The sequence below is a fragment of the Ornithorhynchus anatinus genome, chromosome X1 (assembly GCF_004115215.2).
Source record: "Ornithorhynchus anatinus isolate Pmale09 chromosome X1, mOrnAna1.pri.v4, whole genome shotgun sequence".
Taxonomy (NCBI): Eukaryota; Metazoa; Chordata; class Mammalia; order Monotremata; family Ornithorhynchidae; genus Ornithorhynchus; species Ornithorhynchus anatinus.
In genome coordinates, this window is record NC_041749.1 from 28,246,539 (window position 1) to 28,258,578 (window position 12,040).

Sequence of the window (12,040 nt, forward strand, 5' to 3'; positions counted from 1 at the left end):
AGAATAACATTTGTAGAAGATAGCAAAGCATGGCAATGAGGAAGGGAGACCTCTACCTCCTTTTTCCCCTCCTCCCCTCTATCCCTACCCCCGCCACCACCCCCTGGTTTCTTTGCTTAACCTACGAATTGTACATTTTAAATAAGTCATTGTTCCAGTCACTTTACCCCTGCTAACTTAGCTACATGTCTCACAGCAATTTCCATAGGGATCCCTCTTCTATTATTTCCTATGACTTTACCATTATCCCACTCTTTCCCTCATTGCCATTTCCATAGGGAGATGAAGAAAACATTCTGTGAAGGGATCCAAGATGGAGGGAGGAAAATATTTTTAGAAAACATTTTGGGTATTTTCAGTTGTGATAATGAAAATGAGGATCTTAGGACCTAGATAAGTCATGTACATTTGCATTATGGCCTGTAGATTTGTGATCACTTTGATTATTCCTTAGCTTTCTGCCCATCGTGGGTGCAAATAAGTATTTTAGTACAATGCCATTATTGATCTAACCCCAAATTAGATTATCTCCTGAATTTGACATTACATCTGCTTTTATTTGTTTATTGGATTACTTGTCATTGTATTTGATGTCTATATTTTCTTTCCCATTTACATTTTTGTAATGAAATAAATACATGCTTGTCTCAAAAACAATCAAATGGAAAGTGCTTGAATACTGTCCTTCTGTCCTCCATTTTTAGGGAAAGGAACAAATAAAATGTAAAATGGACACTAGAAATCAAATTATTAACCAAAAGATATATTCAGGTGATAGAAACTATAACACATTGTCTGATCTTTACCCACCAGGCTACATCATGCCCCTTCCTACTTTGTATAGAGTGGGGCAGATCCAAGCCAAGATGGGAGAAATTGCTTAGGCAACTTTTCTATATTTGCCCAATAAATCAAGCCTGACCTGCTTACTAGTAGGAATAAAATACATTTTTTTCTTTTCCCAAGAAAGTCAGCATAGCTCTCATTTGAAAGAAATTAAAACACAATGTGACTCTCAGTCAAGTATCCAGAATGGACCTATTTGACTTCTGGTGCTGTTTGGATAACATTTCGAAAGTTCTAAAAATTGAGCTTTGGCATACATAGCTTGTCCTTTTTCTTTATTTCACTGATTGGGATTTAAATATTAGCACACTTTTTAGCCCATTTTTTGTTATCGTCAACAAATCTGAACAGTTGAAGGCAATGATCACAAATTATAGATTCTTACTGATGGAAAATCAGAGAAGGGGAGGAGGAAAGGCTATGGAAATAAAAAACAACATTGGGGTATATGTCATTAAAATAAACTCTAACCTTTCTTCTGACCTCTGAAGACTTGCCATAATGTGGCCCATAAATTTATCCTTAGGAAATTTCTAGAATGTCACCTCTAGATGCAATTGCTCCTATTTTAGAGAAGCGATACTGAGGAAGAGAACAGGGGAAATGACTTGCATAAAGATGTTGCCTCCAATGCACACAAGCAATACTACACACCCACACCTACTGTCACACATGGACACTCAAGAAGGGAGACACACACAGAGTTATTTGTGGAAGCACAAAGCAAGGAGAAAAACATAGAATAAGGTAGATTAATATAAACAAAGACATGTGTGTGTGTGTGTGTGTGTGTGTGTATGAGTGTGTGAAGATTTATATATCTAATCATTGAAATAAAAAGAACAAGCTTTATATCCAGAGCTCATTTTTTTCCAAACTTCTTAAATGTTATCCAGACAACACCAGAAGTCAAATAGGTCCATTCTAGATACCTGACTGATAAAGTTACATTGTGTTTATTTCTTTAAAATGAGGACTATACTGACTTTCTCGGGAATATATATATGTGGAATAGTCCAGTTCAGTAATTGCTTTAGAGGTCAATTAAGCATTTTTGGAGGAGCATTCACTTTTTCTGACAACTGGGAAGTCCTTTAATACATTCCTCCATTCATACTCCACCTAAAATGATTAACTTACTACCAAGGAATAACTATAGAGGCTGGAAAAATTGAGTTCACCATTATGTGACCTTCTCAAATTATGGTTGTTTTTTAAACTATGAAAAATGTTTGATGTGGAGAATTTAACCCACTCTTTCCCACTGTTTCAATGACTCTATGAGGCCCTGTTGTTTAGCAAGCATATTTTTTTCAAGAAAAAGGTATAGCGCTCTTTAGATTTTACTGTACCAAGACAACTTCACCAGTTTCCAGAAGTTCTCAAGTAGATTTGAAAAGTGGGCACATGCAGTGATGCTTAATAAATTCATATATTCTCTCGGTTTTTTCTTCCTCTACTGTTTTGCCAAATAAATTGTTTAGCTTCATTGGGATTAGGATGGGTCCATGGATGGCAGCCGAGATCAGAGTCTTATATCGTTAGATGTGTATGGTTTTTTTTTAACAGAAAGTGCCAGGGGCTTTTTTTTTTTTGACAATATGCAGTAAGAGTGACTCCCTCTCATTATTCCTTCCCATCCCCGAGCCTCAATTAACTTTTGTATTGGTGAGGAATTTATATGGAAATAACTGCAAAAAATATTTGGGTAGTAAAGTAGCTAAAAATTTTTCAAAATTTTTATATTTTTTAAATCATACGGATGATCTCATGTACTTTTAGATGTATCCTGCTTTTGATTTGTATAATGTTGAGTTGAGTTGAGAAGCTGGGGCAGATCTTAAAACAGAGCAAGCACTGTAATGGACAAATACATACGTATGAAAGGAAAATCAAAGGATCATCCATTCATGCTGACTATGTAGAATGGATTCAATCAATCAAAATTATTTAGTGAGCATTTACTGTGTGCAAAGCACTGAATTAAGCACCTAGGAGAGTAGAGTATAACAGAGTTGGTAAACACATCTCTCACCATAAGGAGTTTACAGTCTAGAGAGAATTCCCACTTAGGAATAGGTCTTTACCGCCACATCCATATTGGAGGTTAGATTTCAATGTAAAAAGTGTCATCCTCAAACACAAAGGCTATTTTATGTCTATATATAGACTCATATGTGATGTGGGTATACAAATACTATAAGATGAAATGCAAGTAGCATAGTTTAATTTTTGCATATATTCACATAGTCCTCTAGAGCTGAAGTATTTATGCATTTCAAATGTATAAAGTTTTTCAAGTTTGTTATATAAGAAGATTTAAAGGTATTTCTAGTTATGTATCCTTTATACAAATATCTCTTAGTTGTAAACTCTTGAACAAAAAAATATTTTTCACTCACAAGAAAGAATCAGGAATTTGCCCTTGGTCTTTATTAGAAATGTAAAACAAATTTTGGGCCAATGGTTTCAATTAAACCTTACCCAAAATGTATTTTATGGGAATTATTTAAAAAGTGATGTAACAGTAATTATTATTATTTCCATTATTTGAAAAATCCTGTAGCATCATTAAGTGAAATGGACCTAGAGTCCATTTTGCCTATATGTAAAACTCAAATGCATTTACTTCATTATCAAAACTCAGCTTAATTATTTATTATTTTATTATTTATATATGAGGTATACAACACAACTACTGCCCTGTCGTGTTGACTACATATCTCCCACTTTGGGCAGGACAGGTATACTTTGTCCGATGGGCTTTTAGCAGGGCACATTAGAGTCATACTTAGGCAAGAGAGCCTGGACTGAGGAGTGACTGACCACTTATCTCCTCTTCTTAATTTTTCTTCTTTTCTTCCTTGTCGTCCTCCTCCTCTTTGCTAGTATCAGCAACTGTAGTTAATGCTACCACCCCTGGGCCATTTCTAACCCGAATGAAACAATAAATATACTATAAATGTATCAGGGACAGTCCAAAGCAGGTCATTTTAATCTGGGAGCTACCCAGGTGACAATAGAAGAATTACCAGCAGATGGTGGTGGTGATAGTGGTGATGGTGACAATGGGTTGGGGTGGCTCAGATGGAAAGTTGCTTCATAAATCTCTTGTCATCTTTTCTCTCTCCTCTTCCTCTCTTTTCCTGTCTCTTTCCCCTTCTCTCTTCTTTTCTTCTCTTTCTCTCCTTCTCTTTACTCTCTTTCTGTGTCTCCCTCTATTCCCCTCCTTTTGTCTGTTCTCTTCCCTCTTAACTTACCTCTTTCTTTCTTCTCATCCTCCCTCTCATGGCCCTGATTACAGTCCTGCCTTGGGTAGGTGCACATGTTGTCATTAATAGGATGAATATGTGTGTCTCTGCAGTAGGCTTAGCTAACTTCGAAACACATTCACACATCCTATTTAGTAGTTGTGCTAATATAGTTGAGGGCTTTGCATAAAGTTTTCCCCAAGCAGATTTGGGGTAAAAATGATATTTTTCTTGAAAGATTATCCCTGAAAATCAAGTTTACCATGTGTAGTTATGTTCATTTTCTGGTGATTGTTCATTATACAGGTTATTTTTTGAAAAATACAAGTATCTTCAAAGTAAGGTCAGACTTGCTGTGCTTTCCCTATGGTCAGATGTTTAAAGAAGAAATATTATTTGTAGATTTTTTTATCTGGTACATTTGCCATTCATAATGACTCTAACAATGTTTGACTAAAAAACTGGTGTTGAGCACACAAGTAGATTATATAAACAGTACTCTCTTGATAGACATAATTATATAAATGCTTGTCTACCAAATGCTTCCATAGTGGTCAGTTAAACTGAATAACACTCATTAAGTATCTAATTTACTGTTAGGAAGTATCTTAGGTTTAGGGGAGAATTTGGTTTATTATGGATATCCTGCACAAATGTGTGACTAAATGGAAAGTCCTATGTAAATTGTACCTGTTTAATATGAACTAAGTTTTAAAAGGATTGCTTCTAAATAGACCTCTTTGATCCCAGTTCCCATAATAGCTAGAAATACTAATAGCCATTTACACAGATTTATATAGATCATTAACATCTTCAGAACACTATCATATCTAACTTAAAGGAGAAATTTAGGCACCTAAGATAGTGTGTCATGCAGACATTTCTGTATGGAATTCAGCTCAGCAACATATTTACTTCATTGCAACTTCAAAGCTTTTGGAAGCCCCCAAAAGCCATTTTCTTCTGGAAGCTGTAACAATTTTTCCCCTCTTTGAATCAGGTCTTCTGTGAGCCTAATGTATGTCTTTCTTGATTAATCCCTACAGGCTTTTTAAAAAATTCTTCTACACCTCTTATTTAAAAACAAACTGCTGACCAAGTGTTACCACTTGAAAATTCAAAAGTAAATATTCAGGCAGGCAAAATTGAGCTAATGACTCTGATAGGCCCCTTTTTTCTCCCATAAATATGTAGATCTTTAGGGTTTTTTTTCTTTTTAAACAAACAAGCAACAGAATACAACTTGAAGATGGTCAGAGTGGAAATGTTTCATCTCAGCAGAATATTCAAAAACAAACCATGAAAAAGGGTTCATTGTACAGATACAAACCACAGTGAGTTGGAATTACATAAGGATAGTCAATTATAAATACCTTGGTCCTCTGAAACTCATCTATGGAATGGACTGCCAGCCTATGAATTGTCAGGTTTTATTCCAGTTCTGAATTTATCCCAAGTAGCATGAAATAATCTCTGTAAAAAACTTGAAGAAAAGTTAAAAAAAGGAAAGTGGTTTGAATAAATTTAAGGTCTTTAAAAGTTTGATATATGCAGGTTTAAAGAAACTGCTAGTAACATAGCTGAATTGAGAAACTGAAGACACATTCATTCAGTTTGGGCCTTGATTATGTGAGATGAAAACCAGGCAGTAGGTTTTCAAGCATGGTATCTCAGGGTTGAGAGGATATCACTAAATAAGAAAAAAGTACTTAATTCCAACTGAAATGATATTGATCATTTTCTTTCCTGGTACTGATAAGGTAGCATATTGAATCTTACTTCATACATTAGCAACCATTAATGTCTGTTCTCCAGCAGTAATCTTTTGTATTTTAAATGAATTTTAAGGTTAGTACTGAGTATTTAAAAACTAGTTTTCACCAGTTGTATTCAACTGGGTTTAAACTGTCCCAACACTCTACATGCCTGAATTTAGGGGCCAGGGAGATGACATGAAGTATTGTTTGACTCTTCCACAATATGAATATTTATTCATAACATTTCATCCCTTGGGAACACTCATCTTTTGGCTAAATAGTGATTTAAAGTTATTTTCTTGGAAAGACCACACAAACCAAAATGTTGTGAAATGGCAAACAAACTTGACTTTTCCTCACTTTCCCTGAGATTATATACTCCCCAGTGAAGCAAGCATTTCTTTGGAGCTGTATTGCATAATGTACAAGGTTATGATTAAAGAACATTGAGGAGATGACAAAAGCCAATAAAAATTGGGAATTCTAGAGATGTAATTAACATTTTCCTGTTTGCATCATATCAAGTTTTAGAGAATAAACATGAGAGCTTTTTGTGGAATTAAAGAAGAGGTAACGTTTTCCACTGTCAGGTTCATTGCAATTTCATTAAAGGATTAAAAAAAGTGTTGCTAATTATAATAAGGTGAATGGCTCCCTGTAAAGCAAAAGTTCAGTGAGTACCCACAATTCATAGCACATTTACCTCAGAGATAGTTTTTATGATATTAACTTTAGGACTGATGAGTAGGGCGCTATAGATGCATCATTAAAAAAGTCTTGAGTGTGCTTTGAATTTCTTGGGAAAGGGCTCTTCCAGAATATTAATTATTTTTTAACAATATTTGAAGTGTCACTGTGGAATAGATTATTGAGTTTGTCTTGAGGAAACAGAAGAATGGAGGGATGATCAAATGAGACAATGGGAGAGCCAGGATTAGACAGCAGAGTTCTTAACAGCAGTCTACTCCCTGCTTTGCCTGTGGTCTGAAGGAGGTTTTGCTGTATTCCAAACAAGGAATGAATTTTCTTCTTTGTGTGTTCTGGTGGTGGTTTTGAGGGAAGTGGTGCAATAAGGATTTGAAAACCATAAAAAGTAAAAATAGCAATTACAAAATCACTGGTATTCATTTTGCTAAATCCTTTGAGTTTTTACTTCGTGGCCTAGAAATAGCTTCAAATAGCTTCTAGGTATCAAAAATAATAGGTGAGGAGCTGTGTGAGTTTCAGGCCCTGTGTTGGCCTCCCCATATCTTTTGTCAGAGATAGCCTTGTCAGGGGTAGCCTGTAGTAATAACTCCTTGGTTCTCCCAAGCATTGACTAAAATGCCATGCACAAAGTAAGTGCTCAATAATACCACCGATTGACATAGGAAGAGTTTTCTGAAGAATAAAAAATCCCCTCATATCTAAATATTCACTTTGAATAAAGAACAGGAAGGGCTCTTGGTGTTTCATGGGCCTGCCTTAGACATTAAATTGCTTCTCCTTCTTTCAATCTCTTGGTCCTATTTTGTACTAGTCCACGTTGACTTGCAATTGCTTAGCTGCATATGCATGTACTTTCTTACCTATAAATTGTCTCTCAACTCTTAGGAAGATACCTCATTGCCATTCCTTCTCTCTCTCCTTTCTCACACAGAGCTGCTTCACTTTTCACGAGATTTTCACACAGAGACACATGCACACATATACCCACATGTTCCTCTTTCTCTGAAAACTGCAGGGCTGTGCACATATCTTCACACATTTTGTTTCTCACCCTCCGGCATGCTGGCAGTGGTGCCGTGTGGGCTAGCCATTGGGGAGCGAATCTTGCTTTGGGGCTCACAGCTTGGAAAAGTTAAAGTGCTTGCACATGCAGCCTTGAGAGAAAGTGGCTGCTGCTGTATGGTCTGCTGTCTGGGAAGGATTTCCAGATGCTTCTGGAGGCATTTGGCCTGCTTTTCTCTCTTGGATATTAATATGGTTTTCAAAGATTATTTTTCCCTTAACTTGTTAAAATTATTGTGGGAGCCAGTGATCTTGTATTATTCTTCCTTTTGTGTATGCAAAAAATATCCTAGTTAAAGAATTGAGATGCATTTTGTAGATATGCACTGACAATTAACAGGTAGATCGAAAGCAGTTAAAATCACATTTTCTGGTGGGAGCATCAGAATGAGTCTCACATTTAACTAGGGTGACTCAGAGTTACTCAATTTGTGCTGTGTGTTTGTAATCATTGCCTTTTCCTCTTCACTAGATCTTCCTCCTTCCTTTCTTTCTTACTTTTTCAGTTGACTTGGATACTGAATCACTCACTAACTGTACTCACCACCCCTTTAATCTCATCAAGTGCTTATACTTACAGCTATTACTATCACATATGGGCACTTAATGTACACAAGACACATCTCTGGAAGGAGAGAAACAAGGAAATAAAAAAATACTTCTTTGTAGAATGTTTATATGTATACTACATACACAAGAAAATTCCATCTTGATATGTTTGTATGTGTGTATGTGTGTGTGTATGTAAAAGCCCTTTTCATATTGAAAGATGGTGATACTGATGGTAAAATCATATCCTTATGATTGAGTTTGACTCAAAAGACTGACTCATACATTAGAATATTTTACTTCTCCCTCCTTTCCCTTCCTACTATTGCTAGTCCTCCTTTCCTTAAAACAAAAGTTGTACTGGAAGACCAAATTTTAAGCAGTTTCAGAAGTGTAGGAGTCAATTTTAGAATTGGTACTCTCACAAAAACTAGAAGAACTTGGGTACAATATGAATGTAATGAATTATAGGAACAAAAACAATCTCTGTGGCTCCCTATTGTAAGAGCTTCTATTCTTAAATGTAATAACATATGCTCTTTATTGTAAAGTGCATAGCATATTTTCCCATTCATACATTTCCACTTGGGTACATCAGGAAAGCCTCTGAAAACAAAACAAAAAAGGTCTGTCATTACATAAAACATGGTTTGTATGCACCTAGAATACTGCATGCAATTCTGGTTTCCACATCATAATTAAACCGAAGAAGATACAGATCAGATAACCAAAATGATTGGGGATGAAACGACTTCCTTCTAAGGATAGATTGCAAATTTTAGGACACTTCTTCCTGGAAAGATGAAAACTGAGTGGGGTCAGATTTGTGGTTTACAAAGTCACAAAGAGTTGGATAGTGCCAATCTGGAAATGCTATTCACCAAATTATCACCATCATCTGACTACTAAGGTAATATATGACAGAGCACAGTACTAGGCATTTGGGACATATAAAAATTGAATACCTGCTTACTGCCCTCAAAATGCTTACAATCTGATGGGGGATGCAGGCAAACACATACTGTTTACATTCAAGGGGAACAGAAGGAAAAATATAAATTGGAATGGGGGAAATTCTTTGGAGAATCACCTACAAAGATGTGGTAGTCGAAGCCATGTGAGCAGATGTACTTCCCTAGAGAATGAGTGAGAGAAAAGAATAGAGTTTTGAGGGGTACAAACGGTTAAAAGTTGAGAGGAAGAATGAAAAGCCAGCAAAGGAGTCTGTGAAAGAGTGGCCTCAGAAAACGGGATGAAAAGTAGGATTGTATCAAGATGCTAAGTCCAAGGCCAACTAGGAGAATCAGTCAATGAAATGGAAGCATGGCCCAATGGATAGGCCATGGACTTGGAAGTCAGAAGGACCTGGGTTCTAGTCCCAGCTCCACCACTTGTCTGTGGTGAGACCTTGGGCAAGCCACATAACTTCTCTGTGCCTCAGTTACCTCATCTGTAAAATAAGGAATCAGACTGTGAGCCCATAGGGAATATGGACTATGTCTAACCTGATTAGCTTATTATCTACTATAAGCACTTAGTATTGTGCCTGGCACATAGTAATTAACAACTACTATAAAAAAACTCTTGTTCATTGAGTGCCTGCAGTACACAGAATACTATACCTGGAGGAGTAATCCATCAGTGGAATTTACTGAGCACTGACTGTGTGCAGAACAGTCTACTAAATGCTTGGGAGAGTACAGCAGAATTGGTAAGCATGGTCTCTGCCCACAAGGAGCTATCAATCCTGAGGGAGAGACAGACAATATAAATAAATAAATTGCAGATAGGAACATAAGTGCTGTGGTGTTGAGGGTGGGGTAAATATCAAGTAAAGTACAGTAGAAAAGGATGTGATCTCTACCAACTCAATGTTTGCAGCCTAGGGAGTGGTCAACAGTTTGGAATGTAGCTATCTCTCCCGACCAGTGGTCACTGCATATGAGTTTGTTGTTGGGGTCACTCTACATGCAGTTCCCTGGGCTGGATGCTCTGGACACAGTATTAATAACAGCAGCACCTTCAGCTCAAGGCAAGAAGCCAAGCTGTTTACAGAGGGGGCCAGGAGGAACATGGGAAGCTTCTACTCTTATTTTGGCCAATCAGCTGTCTGGGAAAGGTCACCTTGGTAAGATTGGAGTAGGTACACATCTGTTTTAATGTCTCCCTCTCTAGACCGAAAGCTCCTTGTGGGCAGGGAACGTGTCCAATCAACTTTGTTGTGATTGACTCCCCCCAACTGCTTACCACAGTGCCCTGCACATAGTAGGCATTCGGTAAATACCACTGATTGAGTAGAGCCCACTAGACTTGGCCCACAGGAGAATGTGGTGATGTCATCTCAGTTGAGTGAAGTGGGGAAAAAAAAAGATTTCAGGAAGTTTAAAAGAGAATTGGTTGAAATAGTGAAGGCAGCAGTTTATATGGTCCATTCAAGAAAGTGTTGCTTTGTGAGTATGGCGGGGTAAAGAGAGGATTTTTTTAATTGCTATGGGAGATCAACTCAAGAGCTAAGGAGGCACCCATTGAAGTTTGAAGGTAGTAGTTTTAAAAAGTCAGGAAAACCCCTTTTTTTGTTATAACTCAGCAAACATAAGGAATTCATTGCCACAGTAACTTATCCAAGGATAAATTGTCAAGAGAAATTTTATAAATATATGGGGAAAGGCCCAATAAATGATTACAAGGGGGCAAAGGTTTGGGTGTTAGGTGTAGGTAGATGGTCTCCTGTCAAGAATGTCATATGTTCCTCAATCCAGAGAGTTCAGGACCAAGACACTGAGCAAAGTTAGTATAGTAATAATGATTTAGTGATAATAGTGGCATTGTCTCTGGGTCATGGAGCTCAATGAGCAAATAGAGAGGCAGTGGTGAAACACATTGTGAAAATCTGTTGAATTTTTTTTTTAATGTACAGGATCCATTTTTGACTGAAATGACCAGAGTTTGGTGCCCATGTTGTGCTGTAGTGCCATGACCTTGAAGTGATTATCTTGATAGCTGCTGTGGTCTTCACTGTTCATGTTAACCCACTATTTATCATGCTTCTTATTAGGTATTTCCACTTTGCGTAATGTCTTAGTTGATTCTTCATTCAGAAAATTTCACTCCTGATGGCGTAATCCAGGAAAGCAGTCCCCTATTTATACAGCCAGAACTAGAACGCTGTTGTCTGCTTAGCTCAGAACTAAGCTCTTCCCACTGGAGCAACAACAGAGCTACATGTACATCCATAAATGTGGCAACAGATGTCAAAGAGAGCAATCATCACACTGTTCCTCTTAGGATCCTTCATGGCCATTAACAGAGAAGGGAGAATGAGCTAGATGGATCATTGTTCTGCCTAGTATTTCACTTCTTCTGTTCCCTGAGGAAGTCACTGCTGGTCGAGGCGATGGAGGATTGGCTGAAAATTATATGGAAACGTTGAAAGTCCCTGGGAATATCTGTCTTGTTCAGCAGTATCCTGACTTTTCTTCAAAGTGCCTCTTGAGCTTATTGAAGAAGACAGTGAGGGTTGGCACTGTTGCTTAATTTTTGCCTGGGCTTGCCAGACATCAGACTTGCCAGATTGTAGCCCTGGCAATTCTGGGCATGCCATTTCACATTATTTGTCTCCTGCATTGTGCTATTTGCTCTTGTGAACCACGACACCTCTTTAATTGCACATTAAGCTCTGGCTGGCACTTCCCCTGGAAGAGAGAGAAATTCCCAACTCTAAACTAAATCAAATTCCTAATCTGAAATATGCTTCTTCCAGATTAGAGAGGAAGACGTTGTTGTGATCCCCTTTTGAGTCATCTTTAACACTTGTGAACTTATTTACACCTCCTTTAGCATTTAAGTATATCCATTGGCTCAGTGTAT

General features: G+C 37.3%; 1 protein-coding gene and 1 long non-coding RNA gene across 2 annotated transcripts in view; one reads left to right on the forward strand and one right to left on the reverse strand.

Moving 5' to 3' along the window:
- Positions 1–12,040, forward strand: part of EBF1 (EBF transcription factor 1) — a 346,244-nt gene that overhangs the window by 258,297 nt on the left and 75,907 nt on the right.
- The window catches only part of LOC114806479, a 206,449-nt gene that overhangs the window by 36,992 nt on the left and 157,417 nt on the right, over positions 1–12,040 (reverse strand). Inside the window, exon 2 of the long non-coding RNA XR_003754527.1 lies at positions 5,471–5,580. This is a non-coding gene — a long non-coding RNA (uncharacterized LOC114806479). The remainder of the gene's footprint in view (positions 1–5,470; positions 5,581–12,040) is intronic.